We start from the raw sequence: 16,590 nt of genomic DNA, 5'->3' as shown, positions 1-16,590 counted from the left end.
TGGCTATTGTGAATAGTGCTGCAATGAACATGAGAGTTCAGATATCTCTTTGGGATGGTTATTTTCGTATCTTTGGACTCAGAAGTAGGATGGAGAGATCATAAGGTAGTCCTCCATACTGTTTTCCATAGTAGCTGTACCAATTTACATTCGCACCAGTAGTATGTAAGGGTTCCCTTTTCTCCCCATCCTCACCAGCACTTGCTATCATTGACTTTTTGTTGATAGCCATTCTAACATGTGTGAGGTGATATCTCGTTGTGGTTTTGACTTGCATTTCTCTGATGATTAGTGAGGCAAGTCTCTTTTCATGGAACTGTTGGCCATTTGTATGTCTTCTTTGGAGCGATGTCTATTGGTTTCTCTGCCCATGTTTTATTCAGGTTATTTGTTTTTCTGCTATTGGGTTGTATGAGTTTTTTATATATTTTGTATATTAACCCCTTATCAGATATATGATTTGCAAATATTTTTCCCCTTCTGAAGGTTGCCTTTTCATTTTGTTGTTACTTTTGCTCTGCAAAAGCTTTTTAGTTTGATGTAGTCCCGCTTATTAATTTTTGCTTTTGTTGCTTGTGCTTTTGGTGTCATATCCAAAAAATTATTGCCAAGACCAATGTCAAGGAGCTTTTTTCATGTTTTGTTTTGTTTTTTCCAGGAGTTTCATGCTTAAGTCTTTATTCCAGTTAATTCGAGTTAATTCTTGTGAGTGATGTAAGATCGGGGTCCAGATTCATTCTTCTGCTTTCCCAACACCACTTATTGAGTATTTCTTTATTTTCTAGTACTTTTATTGTTCATGTGTTACACTCAAAAATTTGATTTTTTTAATTAATTTTGGTACAAGAAAAGATTTAGAGATCCAGTTCTTTTTCTTTTTTATTTTTTTTGATGTTACTTGGAGTTCCTAAAACCATTTATTCAATAATTAATCTTTTCCCCACCCATATGAAAAGCCATCTTTTTGTACTAAATGCCCTTGAGTAGTTGAGTATTTCTGAACTATATTCTGTTGCATGGATCTGCCTATTCACATGCCAGTATGATGCTGTTGTGACCACTACAGCTTTCTTGTAAGTCTTAATCTCTCGTACTAACATTTCTCTTGACCAAGATTTTTAAGCCTGGAAGTGATGAGTTTGCATATGCGCTTTTGAGGGATCCCTCCGGAGACAGCATGGAAAATCAGTTGTAAAGAAGAGACAGCCTGGAAGCAGAGAGCTGACATGGGAAATGATGAGGGCCTGGTTAGAAGCAACAGGGATGGTTAGGAGGGAGGGTGTGGAGGTAGAATTGGCAAGTCACTGGGTAGAGATGAGGGTGAGGGAGGAGTGGAAGATGGTGCTGAGATTTCTACCTTCTGCTGGTCACTGAGAAGTGGAAGCCAGGAAAAACAGTAAATTTGGTTGTGGGGACAGGAAGAAGAAATGCATTAACATATAGACATTCATTTATGCTGAGATGGCGTGCGGCAACATGCTTGGGTCCCCACTGGTGTGCATAGTTGTGTGTATCAGTTAGCACACATTGGTTCACAGGTTCATTTATTCTGGTTTGTTCGTCTGTGGTGCTCACCATACCCCACCAACAGCTTTCTCACCCCTGGTCCCCTAGTTTTGGGGGCCCATCCTACCCTCTCTGCTTAAGGAAATCTTACCACCTATCAAGATTCAACTCAAATCCCGTCTTCTGGGGAAGACTTCTGTAACCACACTAGCCTCCTTTAGCTGCTTTCACACAATTTTCAGTTCAAGGTCAACCAAACACTGCCGCCTACGATTAACTTCATGTACTGAAACCCTGATATATTTGTGGCTCCATTTGGCTCAGTCTGACCAAAGCATTAAGTACAATTCAACTCTCAACCTAGATTTCTCCCTGACAGTCTGTGTTGGCTCTGTTCTTTCTTCCATCTTTCTTTCAATCTGTTTTCGTGCTCTTATGTAAGTCTTTTTTTTTTTTTTTTTTTTTTTTGGTGGTATGAGTGCCTCTCACTGTCGTGGCCTCTCCCTTTGCGGAGCACGGGCTCCGGACGCGCAGGCTCAGCGGCCATGGCTCACGGGCCCAGCTGCTCCGCGGCATGTAGGATCTTCCCGGACCGGGGCACGAACCCGTGTCCCCTGCATCCGCAGGCGGATTCTCAACCACTGCGCCACCAGGGAAGCCCTTATGTAAGTCTTTATTCTGATTTTTTTTTAAGATTCTTTTTGGCTGTGGACCATTTTTTTTTTTTTTTTTTTTTTTTTTTTTGCGGTACACGGGCCTCTCACTGTTGTGGCCTCTCCCGTCGCGGAGCACAGGCTCCGGACGCGCAGGCCCAGCGGCCATGGCTCACGGGCCCAGCCGCTCCGTGGCATGTGGGATCCTCCCGGACCGGGGCACGAACCCGTGTCCCCTGCATCGGCAGGCGGACTCTCAACCACTGCGCCACCAGGGAAGCCCGTGTTTCTGTTTAATCAATAAGTTCGTTTGTGTCATATTTTAGATTCCACATATACGTGATGTCATATCATGTTTGTCTTTCTCTTTCTGACTTACTTCACTTAGTATGGTAATCTCTAGGTTCATCCATGTTGCTGCAAATGGCATTATTTCATTCTTTTTTATGGCTGAGTAGTATTCCATTGTATATATGTACCACATCTTCTTTATCCATAGAATGGATAATTTTTTTTAAAGATTTATTTGTTATTTATTTGTTTGTTTGTTTTTATTTTTGGCTGCATCGGGTCTTAGTTGCAGCACACAGGATCTTTGTTGAGGCACGTGGGATCTGTCGTTGCGGCACGTGGGCCTCTATCTAGTTGTGGCATGCGGGTTTTCTCGTCTCTAGTTGTGGCACGCGGGCTCCAGGGCGCATGGGCTCTGTAGTTGTGGCATGCAGTTTCCAGAGCATGTGAGCTCTGTAATTTGCGGCACACAGGCTCTCTAGTTGAGGCGCATGAGCTCAGTAGTTGTGGCAGGTGGGCTTAGTTGCCCCACGGCATGTGGGATTTTAGTCCCCTGACCAGGGATCGAACCTGTGTCCCCTGCCTTGTAAGGTGGATTCTTACTGCTGGACCACAAGGGGAGTCCCTAGCATGGATAATTCTTAATGGCAGAATCAATCCAGCTATTCCCAGGCACTGGAGGAGAAGGCAGTGAGAACTCAGCGGCCCACTAGAAAAGGTCTACAGGCAATCAGACCCCTTCATCACCATTTGGACTTAGCAGCCATTCTGTTTACTTAAATGTTCTTGGTTATCTTTTATTGCAAAACCATAACAAAAATGGGGAAATAATGGCTTAGTGGAGTTTGTCCTATGCTTTGAGAATAGCTCTGGCTCCATCCCTTACTCCCCCAGCAGCAGTTCCTACCTGGCTGAATGGGAAAGCTGGATGGCCGGTAGTGAGCCAGTCAGCTGTAGGCCACATCGGCAAGGGGGTCACCTGAGGTAGCGAGTTCCCAGTCAAGGACCGCAAGCACCTCGGCCGTTTCCCAATGGAATAGCACATTGTCCAGCCTGAAGGAGCTACAGAAGGGATGAAAACAGTGCTAAGAAAACTGACCGCGAGGGTGTATTCTGTGCTGGGCGTCTTCTGCTGACCCCTTCAGAAGCACTCCCCACCCCTCCCATGTGCCCAGGAGCCTTCATGGGCTGCATCCACCAGCTCCTTTGCCCTCTGGCTCAGTCGGGCTTAGCCAACTGGGACACTAGCAGGTGGTGGGAAGGGGGCCTGCTTACTAATTCCCCACCTCCCTCTCAGCAGAAGACTGAGGGATATTCCTCTCCCGAGGGCCACAGCTTTGGTCAGGTAGCCCTCTCTACATAGCAACCATGTCTGGGTTCTGGTAATTACTCCTTCCCTGAGATGGTTTTAAAACAAGTCTGCAAGTTTTTGACACTCCTGCCACAAAAGGAAGAGTCTAATCCTTCACCCCTGGAAACATCTCACTTCTAATAATAATTACAATGCAGGTGGAAGCAGTGCTGAGTCCCGAGAAGAGGACAGACAAGGTGATCAGCTCCCGCCTGGCCCTCTCCCCTCAGAACACACACCTTTGCAGCCCTGAGCCACCAGGTAAGAAGTCCAGCTACCCGGAAGCTGCCATACTGGAGAGACCAGGTGGGAAACCACAGAGACACAGAGAGAGGCTCAGGGAGCTCAGCTCCCTTCTGCCCCCATGCAGGTGTGAGCGAGCCTTCAGGTGATTCCAGCCCCCCGCCTGAGACCCACCTCAGTGGCACAAACAAGCCATCCTGTCCCCATACTGCAGATTCATGAGTAAATTCATTGCTGTAGCTGTTGACAGGCACGCAGTTTTGGAGTTGTGTGTTGTGCTGTAGTAATAACTGGAGCCCGGGCTTGCACCTTTGGAGCTGAGGGTGGTACTAACTCCTGCTGTTGCACAGGCCAGGACCCCCATCATAGAGAATTAACTGGCCCAAATGTCAGTAGTGCCAAAGCTGAGAAACCCTCCCTTAAAGGCCGCGCACAGGGAGAGCCCATGCAGTGGATAATTCTCAGCTGTAAACTGGGCCAAGACCAGCTGCTTAATTTCCCCTTCAAACGCCCTTCCCATTACTTTCCATATCTAGAGCCACACAACTGAACACTATGCATCCACTTTTAAAAACTGACTGTATGTGCACAAAGAAAAATGTCCAAGATACCTTGTTCGATTAAAAAAAAAAAAAAAAGGTAAGACAGCAACAGGATGTATAGCATAATCCCATACAAATTACAAGAATATTTTGGATGCTTGGGAAAAAAAATGAGGAAAGTATATACAAAACTTAACAGTGGTTATCTGGAGAGAATGCATGCTGTGAGAGGGGAAAGAAATGGCAGTTAAACTTTCTATATTGTTGAAAAACTAAAATTCAACCTAGTAAATTTGAAGATCTAGTTGGCTGGTTTCAACAATTCAGGAATCAGGCAGCATTTTATCTAGCAACTAGAAGCGCACTCCTAGGGGTTGTACAAAATGGAATGTTTTTATAGGAAGAAGGATGGGGCAGGGGAGCTCTTAGCAGAAGAAAATAAGGATTATTTTCAGTCCAGGATATCTTTTTGGAGAGAGGTAACAGGTAAGGATATTATCATGCAGATTTCCTCCCCATCCACTGGTGCAGGAGTGGGGGGGGGGGCGGGGGGAGAATGGAGAGGATCCATGTGACAGATTACCACATTGGTGCTGACCAGAAAATTCCAAGCTGGTTAATTAAGATTGCATTTCTGGTGAAGGTCACAACTGCAATTAGATTAGGTATGAAATCTAGGTCTGGTACCATGGGAACTAGCACAAGTGATGCCATTTGGGGCCAGTGGTTTTTCTCTTTAACAATATATATTATACATGTCACTATATGGAGAAATCTTTTATTTTCTTGACGTCAAAAATTATCTTCCACCCTAACCCCACCCCCTGACACTGCCTTCCACAGAACAAGACCTAATTTTGTTTGGGAAAAACTTTTAGATGTATCTTGTAGGGTGGGTCCAGCTGTGTGCTGGTAAATGCTTAAACTAGCTTCTGGGGTGGAGGGGGAGGTGGTGCTTTACAGTGTTTGCCAATTTCTGTACTGTAAATGCTACAACCACAGCCCGTTTCAAGCTGCCACCATGATTTCATTGAATGTGCAACTGAGAAGAAAAACACGCAATTAGGTCTCTCAAGCCTGAGAAAGCTAGCTCCTGTGCTCACTCCCAGCCATTCTTGACAGATAATTGGATATTGAGTTGCTTTCTTTTTCAAAAGGGTCAGAATACAATCAGCCATCTACCGAGTTTTTCTCTTTTTGAGTGGGATAGGCAAATTGAGAACCAGAACTGCGTTCTTCCAGACCATTGAGGGGAATTTATGTTTTGATGGGGAGCAAAGACAGACACAGAGAAGGAGAAGGGGATGGGGGACAGGAGGCTGATTTTTTTTTTTTTTTTGGCTGCGCCAGGTCTTAGTTGCGGCATGTGGCATCTTTAGTTGCGGCACGCGGGCTTCTTAGTTGTGGCATGTGGACTTAGTTGCGGCACACGTGTGGGATCTAGTTCCCTGACCAGGGATCGAACCCGGGCCCCCTGCATTGGGAGCACGTGTCGTGGTCCAAATGCGGGTTGGAAAAGAATTTCCAGACACAAAGCAGAATGTAAAGATAGAATTTATTAGAGGGAAGGGTCGCTGCCGGAACAGTGGGCTGACTTCCTATTCCAAACATGTGCTATTAGTCAGTTTTTATAGCCAGAGAACAAAGGAATGGTCCGAAGTGAAAATTTCATTTACTGATTGGTCGAGACACATATACCTTCCTTCTATGGAGTGGGATTGGGACAGGACAGATGCCTTTCCTTATTTGGGACAGGTCCCATCGCCCAGGTGGGCTCAGGAATTTTGTAACCATCGCAACATGGTAGGGAGGGTGATTAAGAGTCCAGTAGGGAATGTGACGCTGAAACCTTTTCAGGCAGGGTCTTCCTTTGTCCTTGGAGCACCACAGCTTGGAGTCTTGCTCACCGGACCACCAAGGAAGTACCAGGAGGCTGATACTTAGGAAATTCCGGTGGAACATAGATGTTTAACGGGAATTACTGTGGGGCTTCCCTGGTGGCGCAGTGGTTGAGAGTCCGCCTGCCGATGCAGGAGACACAGGTTCGTGCCCCAGTCCGGGAGGATCCCACATGCCGCGGAGCGGCTGGGCCCGTGAGCCAGGGCCGCTGAGCCTGCGCGTCCGGAGCCTGTGCTCCGCAACGTGAGAGGCCCGCGTAACGCAAAAAATAATAATAATAATAATGAGCATGCATTATTCGAGTTGTCAGCAAAAAAAAAAAAAATCTAAGTTACCTGCACCTAAGAATGTGGAGTTATTTTCTTACCTGACTCAGTAGAACATGGCGTAGAGACCTTTGCACTCGCAAAAGGGAATCAAGTCCTAGAATGGAATATAAACCAGTGGGGTCTGTTTAGAAGAATGTTTTGTTATAGATGATAATCTCCCTAAAACTTCTTGTGTCCTTCCATTGTGTTTTTATTACAAACCTTTGGCAGAACCTCAAACATGCTGATAAGCCTCCCAAACAGCTTTATAAAGAGTAGACCCCTGTTCAGACTTGCCCTGTGGTTCAAGTTCCTGAGATCGTGCTGGTCCTGTGGACTAGTAACTTGGATGGAAGGCATTCAAGTCTCTGGCATGTTCCTCCAATGAGGTGCAAATATGGATTCCTATTATTGCCAAGGTTCAGGGCCTGGACTAAGAAACTGACAGAGAGACAGAGAAAGGGGTGGGGGGGAAGCACATTTTCATACCTAGCTATAGGTATACATTTCCTGGCTTTGGGTATTTGCTTTCTTTATGTCAGTGGTACCTCTCAAGTTCACCCTCTTTGTTGCTCCCAATGATGGATACTCCTGGGACTGGCACCCACCAAACCAGTCTGGGAGAGAGAGTGCCCGAGTTTGCAGCAAAGGCACAGGGACTTTTGCTGTCTGCCTCTATCAGCGTATTTTCTAGCTTCCAACCAGCCACCCAGTCTTGACCACTTCCCTTCTTTTTGCCTTCTAAAGTTTCTGGCTTTCTAGTCTCTGCATACCAGCCTGGATTGACACATAGTCTTACCTGGGTCCCCAGCTGCAGCTTCAGGGTTCTATCTAATGCTGGCCAACTGGTTCCCACCCCCTTGCTAAGTTCCCTGGCTGTGGACGACTTCCAAGACTCCAGATCCCCAGCACGGCACTGATGGCTAATGTCACACTATTTTGTATCCTTCATCTATCTCTCAAAGGTTCTGTTGGCCTAATCTGTGCATCCAGAACGAGCAGTTGGAGTCAGTGCAGTACAGAATAATGAGTAAAAAAGCACAAGGTTGGACAGCATGTACACATAGAATGCAATGTGAATTGTGCCCCCTGAAGGAAAATTCCAGCGCCACAGTCCACGTGAATGATTTCCCTTCCATTTCCCCAGGGTTGTGCAACGGGGGCTCTTACAAGCTGTATGACTCTGAACAAGTCAGTTCATCTCTCAGTGCCTCAGTTTCATCATGTATAAAAGGGAGCTAATATACAGTACCCATGTCACAGGACTGTTGTAAGGAGAAATGCTATGTAAAGGCAGCATAGTGCCTGGTACATTAAAAATGTTCTATATGAGTTACTAGTTGTTATTTTCCAAGTATAAACACAATGGCCAACCTTCTTTAATGTAAGTGTAAGTTGCACCAGAGATGCTGTCTTTCTGCATATTGGTGGGACCAGCAAGCAATACTCCTGGGTTGCTAGAAGTTTGGCTGGGCTGGGCTACAAGATCAAGATGGTCTCACTCAATATTTGGTAGTGGGGGCTGACTGTCATCTGAGGAGCCTCAGTTCTCCTCCACATGACCTCTCATCCTCCAGTTGGCTAGCCCTACACCAAGACTCATGTAAGAGATACCAGAAAAAAAGACAAAGAAAAAAAAAAAGAGAGATACCAGAAGATCTATTTTTTCCTCTCCTAAATGGTATGGCATGAAGATATGAGATGTTCTAAAAGTAGCAGAATCCAGAACAGCCATAGGACCACTGGGTAGACTGTGGAGATGATGCCAATACTATAGGGGTTAGAATGGAGAGGCAGAAAGAAAGACATGCCTGGTGACATTCTGTAAGCCACTGGATCAAGCCTTACCTGAAGGGAGCCCTATGTATAGACGTTGAGTTATGTGAGCAAATAGATAATAAATTGCCTGTTATTTTAAGCCATCTGGAGTTAGGCTGCAATCAAAAGCACCCTCACTGACAACTATCTCTTGTAAGAATAACCTGCTACTTCTTAGGGGGTAAGAGATGGAGGAACATCAGGCCATGTGTCACTGAAGAGGATCCACCTCCCAAAGCAATCTCTGCAGGCTCTCTTGGCACTTTAAGGGGTATTCACAGATCCTCCTTGAGCCCCTTCAGTTATAGAAACCCTATGTCTGCATCCTCCAATGGAATCTTTTAGAGTGTCCTACCTAAGCAAGAAAATCAATTTATGATTGACCGGAAATTTTCATTGTGATTTTAGTTAGTCTTTGAAAATCGTTCCTATAGTCCTAAGTGTGAAGAAGTAGGCAAGAACAAACAGAGCTAGTGTCTTGGGGCTAATTCTGGGCTCTTACAACCCACATAAAGCTCAGAAAATCATTTATTTTGCATCTCTGGCCATTGATAAACACAACTCTCCTCTGTGTGGTGTTGATCCAAAGACTCAACCTGCAGGATTCAGAAATTATTTGGGACTTGCAAAAGTGATCAGAGGAGCAGCTGAGCTTATGAGAGTTGATCAGGTAATTCACTTTATTCTCTTACTGCTGCTAACTTATGAAAAGGAAGTGTGAGCTCCATTTTACAGGTAAGGCCAACTGAGGCATGTGGTGGTGATTGACTCAGCTATGGCTTAACAAGATAAGCACTAGCAAGGGTGCTCACATTTAATGCTGTGCAGAGCTCTTAAATAACCTTTGTATATAAATTGCATGTTATCCACCTGCCTAGATGCCTAAAAATAGAACTGGAGTTCTCCTGAGGGTCCGGGAGGACCAAAAAAAAAAAAAAAAAAGGAGGGAGGGAGGGAGGGAAGGAAGGAAGGAAGAAAGAAAAGGCCAGGGACATTTTAAAATTATAAATCTAGGTCCCTGCAGGGACCTCATTAGTGACTAACTTTTAAGGAGTTATTAGAATTGTCCAAAAAATGAATACTGACCCTTCCACAGTTCCATGGATAGACTCAAATACCATGAGCAACTTTGCATATTAGCAGATGCCCACATGCCCAGAGTCTAAAGAAAATAAATCAAGAAGTTTTCCTAAGAAACACATTCTTCTCCTTTATGAGCATTTTGTTCAGTTTAGTTCAACAAGCATTTACTGAATGCCTACTCCATGCCCAGCACTGAACATTTCATTTCCATTCATACGATGGTCAGCTGTCACCTCATTTTCCTCATCAATAGAATACTGTGTTAGTTTCCTAAGGCTGCCATAACAGAGTACCACAAACTGAAGAGTTAAAACAATGGAATTTAATTGTCACAGTTTTGGAGGCTAGAAGTCCCAAATAAAGGTGTCTGAAGAGCCATGTTCTCTCTGGAGACTCCAGGGAAGAATCTTTCCTGCCTCTTCCAGCCTTTGGTGGTGCCAGGTGTTCCTTGTCCTGTGGCCACATCACCCCAATCTCAGCCTCTGTCTTCACGTGGCCTTCTTCTGCATGTGGGCCTCCCTGCATCCTCTCCTCATATTATAAAGATGCCAGTCCTTGGATTTAGGGCCCAGACTAAATCCAGAATGATTTCATCTTGAGATCCTTAACTAGTTACATCTGCAGACTCTACTTCCAAATAAGGTCACATTCTTAGGTTCCATGTAGGCATGAAAAAAAATTCTTTTGGTTGGGGAGGACACCATTTTATCCACTATAATGCTGTCTCACAAAAGCATGAGTGAGAAATGCCAATTTCACCAAAGCTTTTGAAGGGGACCAGGAGAAGGTTTAGATTCAAGGTACCCCAAAGCAGATACCTTGAAATCCCCTGTCACAGGTTGGGTTGCTGGAAAGTAGACTCTGAGATGAAGATTAGCATGAAAGGTGTTTGGGTTTTTTTTTTTTTTTTGCGGTACGCGGGACTCTCACTGCTGTGGCCTCCCCCATTGTGGAGCACAGGCTCCGGACGCGCAGGCTCAGCGGCCATGGCTCACGGGCCCAGCCGCTCCGCAGCATGTGAGATCCTTCCGAACCAGGGCACGAACCCGTATACCCTGCATCGGCAAGCGGACTCTCAACCACTGCGCCACCAGGGAAGCCCGAAAGGTGTTTATTAAAGAGTGCTCTTGGGACCCCAACCTTTGGGAAGGGACGGAAGGAAAGCAGGACTGTGAAAAGTTGAGCTGTGGTGCAGTCAGCCCGAAAGCTGGCCCTGTGAAGAGCTCTGGATCTGGGTTGGCCTTTCAGAGCTTTTTGGTCCCCCATCAATTATTGGTTATAGGAATGGGGTGTGACCTTGGGTGAAGTGGCTCTCTTTAGGAAAGGTAGTCCTCATAGTGAGCTGAGAGCTGAGGACTGCCAGCCAGCAATACACCCAGCAGCTGAGAGAGTAAGTCCTTCATCCTTGAAGGGGAATCTGGACAGCGCATCACAGTACCTACAGCACTTCTTACTCACTTCTCTCTTTCTGCAGCTGCCATCAGGGAGGATTCCCTTCTTCTCCTGTCTCCTCACAGGGCTGAGGACCCCTCACATTCCTCACCTCCACTGAAGCTTCCTTCTCCAAACTTGCAAATGCAAACCCATCCACAAACAAAGGGTCTGAGAATTACCCCGAACTAAGAGTTACCTCCTTATTAGAAGATACTGAAGGGGGTAATAAATAGCAACCAAGGAGGTGTTTGTCAGTGTTGCTTATTGCATAATGGAATACATACTGGATTTTGAGTAAGAAGACGTCTTACAGGTTCAACTGCTAGCTCCACCACTAGCTGTGTACACTTGAGCAAATCACTAGGTTATGAGACAAGAGGGCAAGGATTGTGTCTGCTTTATTTGTCACTGATTATGCAGAACTTAGGTTAGTGCCTGGCACATAGCTGGCTTAGTAAATACATGAAGGAATGAACAAGCTTTTCCTGAGCTTTGATTTCCTTAGGATAATATATATTTTTAAAATTTTATTGAAATGTAGTTGATTTACAGTGTTGTATTATCTGCTGTACAGCAAAGTGATTCAGTTATATATATATATATATATATATATATATATTCTTTTTCATATTCTTTTCCATTATGGTTTATCACAGGATATTGAGTATAGTTTCCTGTGCTATACAGTAGGACCTTGTTGTTGATCCATCTTATATATAATAGTTTACACCTGCTAATCCCAAACTCCCAATCCTTCCCTCCCCCCCACCTCCCCCTTGGCAACCACAAGTCCATTCCCTATATCTGTGACTCTGTTTCTGTTTCATAGATAAGTTCATTTGTATCATATTTTAGATTCCACATATAAGTAATATCATATGGTATTTGTCTTTCTCTTTCCGACTTACTTCACTTAGTATGATAATCTCTACGTCCATCCATGTTGCTGCAAATGGCATTATTTCATTCTTTTTTATGGCTGAGTAATATTTCCTTGGGATAATGTTGAATTGGTAAAGAGAGGCGAGGTAATAATTCCCAAAGTGTGGTCCCTGCAGCAGCAGCAGCAGCCCTGAGGAACTTGTTAGGAATGCAAATTATCGGGCTCCACCCCAGATGTGCTGAATCAGAAAACCTAAGGGAGGGACCAGCATTTTGTGTTTTAACAAGGTCTTTTGTTGATTCTGATGCAGGCTCAAATTTGAGAACCACTAGCCTAGGTTATACCAAGGCAACAAACTCAAAATCTCAGTGGCTTAATACAGCAAAGGTTTATTTCCTGCTCACACTAAATGCCCATCTTCTGTTGACAAGAGGCTGTGTTCATCATAGTCACCCTGGGATTCAGGCTGATGGAGCCGCCATCATCTTGAAAGCCATTGGTGGTCATGACCAAGGGAAAAGCTGTGGTGAATCACGAACTGGCTCTTCAAAGCCCCACCAGGCTGTGCTGTCATTTCTGCTCACAATTCGTTGTCGAAAGCAAGTCACACGGGCACATCCAACTGGAAAAGAATAGGGATTGTTGAGAGGATCAAGTTAAATAGCAGGTAGGGAAGCCTTTGGAGAACAGTTAAAAGCTATCGCAATTTAAGAGATTATTTCTATTATTTCTACCCTTGGAATAAAAGGGCTGGCTCCCTGGCTGTTTTGCTCATTACCACCATTATTAAGCGATGGCTGACAATGGTGGCAAGATGGTGTGGAGTTCTGAAGCAGGAAGTCATTTATCAGACTTTTTTAAGATGCTGGCTTTGAGGAGACAAAATGATAGAAATGTATAAAAAACACAATCCACACAATACTTGGCACACTGAAGGTATTTGATATGTTTTTGTTAAGCAAGTGACTTTTCCAACTATTTATACAAATCATTGTGATGATCTCACAGTGGCAAAGATGGAATTGGTTTGGAACAAGCTTTTTGTTTCTGGTCACATTAGATGTAGAGTTCATATGCCTGGCTCACTGGACAGTGTACAGAAGTAGAACTCCATCCAGAGTTCAAAGCCCAGCTCAGCTACTTCTTACCTGTGTAACCTGAAGTTATTTAAGTCTCTATGACTCTGTTTTCTTCTCGGGAAAAATAGGATTACAACAATCCCTGCTTCACAGGGTTGTTGTAATGATTAAATGAAACAATACTTGTAAAATGCTTAGAACAGTACCTGCACATAGTAGGTACATATTACATACATGTAAGCTATTGTACTATTGTTGGTTTTTAACTTGGAATAAAATCCAGCCTCTATCAATAAACTACAAGACCCTGCTTGAACTCTGTCCACCTTCTCCCCCTCATCTGCCCCATTGCTCCTCACTGACTTACCTCTCGAAAACCACACTGGCCTTTTTCTTCCTCAAATAAGCCAAGTTTGTTCCTGCCCCAGGGCCTTTCTACTTGCCATTCCCTCTGGCTGTGCTCTATCAGCAGCTCTGCAGATGGCTAGCTCCGTCTTGTAGTTTTTTTCTTGGTTCAGATGTGCCCTCCTATGGGGTGATCACACAACCCCAAATTAGCCACCCCTACTGATTTAGTTTTTCTCCCTCACCACCCTGGCATTATTACTCTTTGTAACCATCTTGTTCACCTGTTTACCAGCTATATGATGTCATCTTCTTAAGAGCAGGGACCTTGAATGTCTCCTTAACCCCTGGAACCCAGACTCCTAAAACAATGCCCAGGGCATTAAGTCAGCGCCCTATAGATGTTTGTTGAAAGAATGACTCGGGCAGGGCTCTGCTTCCCTTCAGAGATATTGGCACTCTACTCCATGAGAAGAAAATATCTTCTCTATAAACTTGAGATGACAATGAATTTCTTTTCCACATTAAATAAACGGATCCAAAAATGAAGTGCTTCTGGGAGCCATGTGTGGAGGAAGTGCCGTTTTTAACGAAGGGCTTACAGGGTCACTGTTTCAGCTGATCCACTGTGCAGCCTCACCACAGATACCTGGCAAAATATTGTACTCACGGCCAAATTATTTTTGCATGTTAGTACACTAGAGCTATGTGTGACGTCCTAGCAATTGTGTGTACATATACTTTCGGGAGAAAAATAACATTTATCGTAGGTTTTAAATTTTTCTAATTTCAGAAGAATCATAAGCTCAGTGCAGAGATTTTAGAAAACAAAAGCAGAAAAGCACAAAGAAAACACCAGTCTTCCAGACAGTGAAACAGTTCGATGTGTGTTTTTCAGTGTTTTTTCTGTGAATGTTTTAAAAACGAGTCTGTATCTGCTTTGGAGTTGTGTTTTTCCCTAGTGTTTTTCAAGCGGTGGTGTTGGCAGGATTTGGTGATTGATTAGATGTGGAGAATGAAGGAGAGGAAAGAGTCATAGATGATCCTGAGGTTTCTCCATTCATGACTTGTTGGATGGTGGTGCAAATAAGGATATAGGAGCAAAATCAGATTTGGAGAGAAAAGCAATGTGTTCAGTTTTGGACCAGATGCATTATGTGGATACTGTTGAGTGACTAGATGGTCAGCTCTGCCATCAAGAAAATATGATGGGGGGGCTTCCCTGGTGGCGCAGTGGTTGGGAGTCCTCCTGCCGATGCAGGGGACACGGGTTCGTGCCCCAGTCCGGGAGGATCCCGCATGCTGTGGAGCGGCTGGGCCCGTGAGCCATGGCCACTGAGCCTGTGCATCTGGAGCCTGTGCTCTGCAACGGGAGAGGCCACAACAGTGAGAGGCCCGCGTACCACACACACAAAAAAAGAAAGATGATGGGACTGGTGATGGAGACCTGAGTGTCATTGGAACAAAGGCAATAGTCGGAGAAATGGAAATGGATGAGTTCACTCAGGGCCAACTTCTCCATCGGCCCCAGCAGGCCCAGTCCCCAGTGCCCTCAAAAATGTGGGCAGAAAGTGAGTGAAGGGCTATGAACTTGTTAGAAATCAGGGAGAACCTTCAGTTGCGTTACTCCTGTAAAACCCCAGGAGCGGACCAGAGGGAGCCTCTGAGGGGAAGCTTGCTTTTTGCTGCCATCTGCTGGCTGTTATTGGAGCGGTTCCCACAAGAAAAAAAAAATTATACCCAACAGTTATGCAGCACCTACTGTATTCAAGGCTCTATGCCAGGCAATCTATAAATAATTCCCTACATTTTTATGCTCCTTTACCAATGATGGAGCATTTTCACATACAGTATTGCAACTTGTCCTCATAGCAATCCTGTAAGGGAGGCCCTGAGCATGTAAAATTATTCCCATTTTGCAGGTGAAGAAACTGAGACCCAGCCTGCACAGGCCCTTGCCACTGGGAAAGAGCAGAGTTCAGATGAGGCTGGAACCCACGTTATCTGACTCCTAGTTCGCTGGCTACAACCAAATTGATATTACTTCTTTAGTTTTATTCTGGGTAGAAGGCAAAAAAAAAAAAACACCAACAAAACCTAAGTTCTCCAGCACTGAAGGCAAATAAACCCTGAAAAGTGACAAAGAAAAGGAAAATGGACCAAGAAGAAGGAGAAGAAAGAAATGGCATCTCTAAAGTTTTTTTCTACCTCAAAATTTATTAATTTCAAGTAATACCCCAAATTTTAAGATTTCAGATCAGTGAGAGACAAATAAGAATCAACTAAGATACCAATACTGTATTGTACAATTGAAAGTTGCTAAGATTTCTCATCACAAGAAAAAAAAACTTATGTGAGGTGATAGAGGTTAACTAAACTTATTCTGGTAATCATTTCACAATGTATACATATATCAAATCATTCTGTTGTACACCTAAAAGTAATATAATTTTATATGTCAATTTTATCTCAATTAAAAGTAAATTTTTAAAAAATAATAAAAAGGGGACTTCCCTGGTGGCACAGTGGTTAAGAATCTGCCTGACAGTGCAGGGGGACACAGGTTTGATCCCTGCTCCAGGAAGATCCCACATGCTGCGGAGCAACTAAGCCCATGCGCCACAACTACTGAGCCCAAGTGCCCTAGAGCCCGTGCTCTACACTAACAGAAGCCACCGCAATGAGAAGCACGCGCACCACAACGAAGAGCAGCCCCTGCTCACCGCAGCTAGAGAAAGCCCATGTGCCGCAACAAAGACCCAACACAGCCAAAAATAAATAAAGTAAACTAATTTTAAACAAAAAGTAAAAAGGAATCAACTAAGTTCTTCACTTGAAGCTCAGCATTAGAAGGAACCCTGAAAGTCACATAAATTACTCTTCCTTGCAAAGCAAGTGTCCTCTATGTAGTGTCCTCCAGTCTCACTGTGCACACAAACTCCCTGGGGATGCAGCTTCTGATGCACTTGGTCTGGGATGGGGCCTGAGACTCTGCATTTCTAACCAGCCCCCAGGTGATGCTGATGCTGTAGGTACACAGACTGCTACTTTGAGTCGCAAGGGTCTAGAGCAGAGGCCAGCAAGCTTGTTCTGTGGTGGATGAAATATTTGAGGATTTGCAAGTTGTAGTCTCTGCTGTGACTACTCAACTCTGT

The 16,590-nt window shown here is 44.5% G+C and overlaps 1 long non-coding RNA gene across 2 annotated transcripts in view; it reads left to right on the top strand.

Moving 5' to 3' along the window:
* LOC136792695 (uncharacterized) overlaps positions 1 to 16,590 on the top strand; it is a 38,154-nt gene that overhangs the window by 4,510 nt on the left and 17,054 nt on the right. For both annotated transcript variants that reach the window (XR_010836864.1, XR_010836863.1), the window contains exon 2: positions 3,960 to 4,062. This is a non-coding gene — a long non-coding RNA (uncharacterized lncRNA). The remainder of the gene's footprint in view (positions 1 to 3,959; positions 4,063 to 16,590) is intronic.

This window comes from Kogia breviceps, chromosome 15 (assembly GCF_026419965.1).
Source record: "Kogia breviceps isolate mKogBre1 chromosome 15, mKogBre1 haplotype 1, whole genome shotgun sequence".
Classification (NCBI taxonomy): domain Eukaryota; kingdom Metazoa; phylum Chordata; class Mammalia; order Artiodactyla; family Physeteridae; genus Kogia; species Kogia breviceps.
The sequence above is the reverse complement of the archived record's forward strand: the minus strand, read 5'-3'. Positions and strand labels throughout refer to the sequence as shown.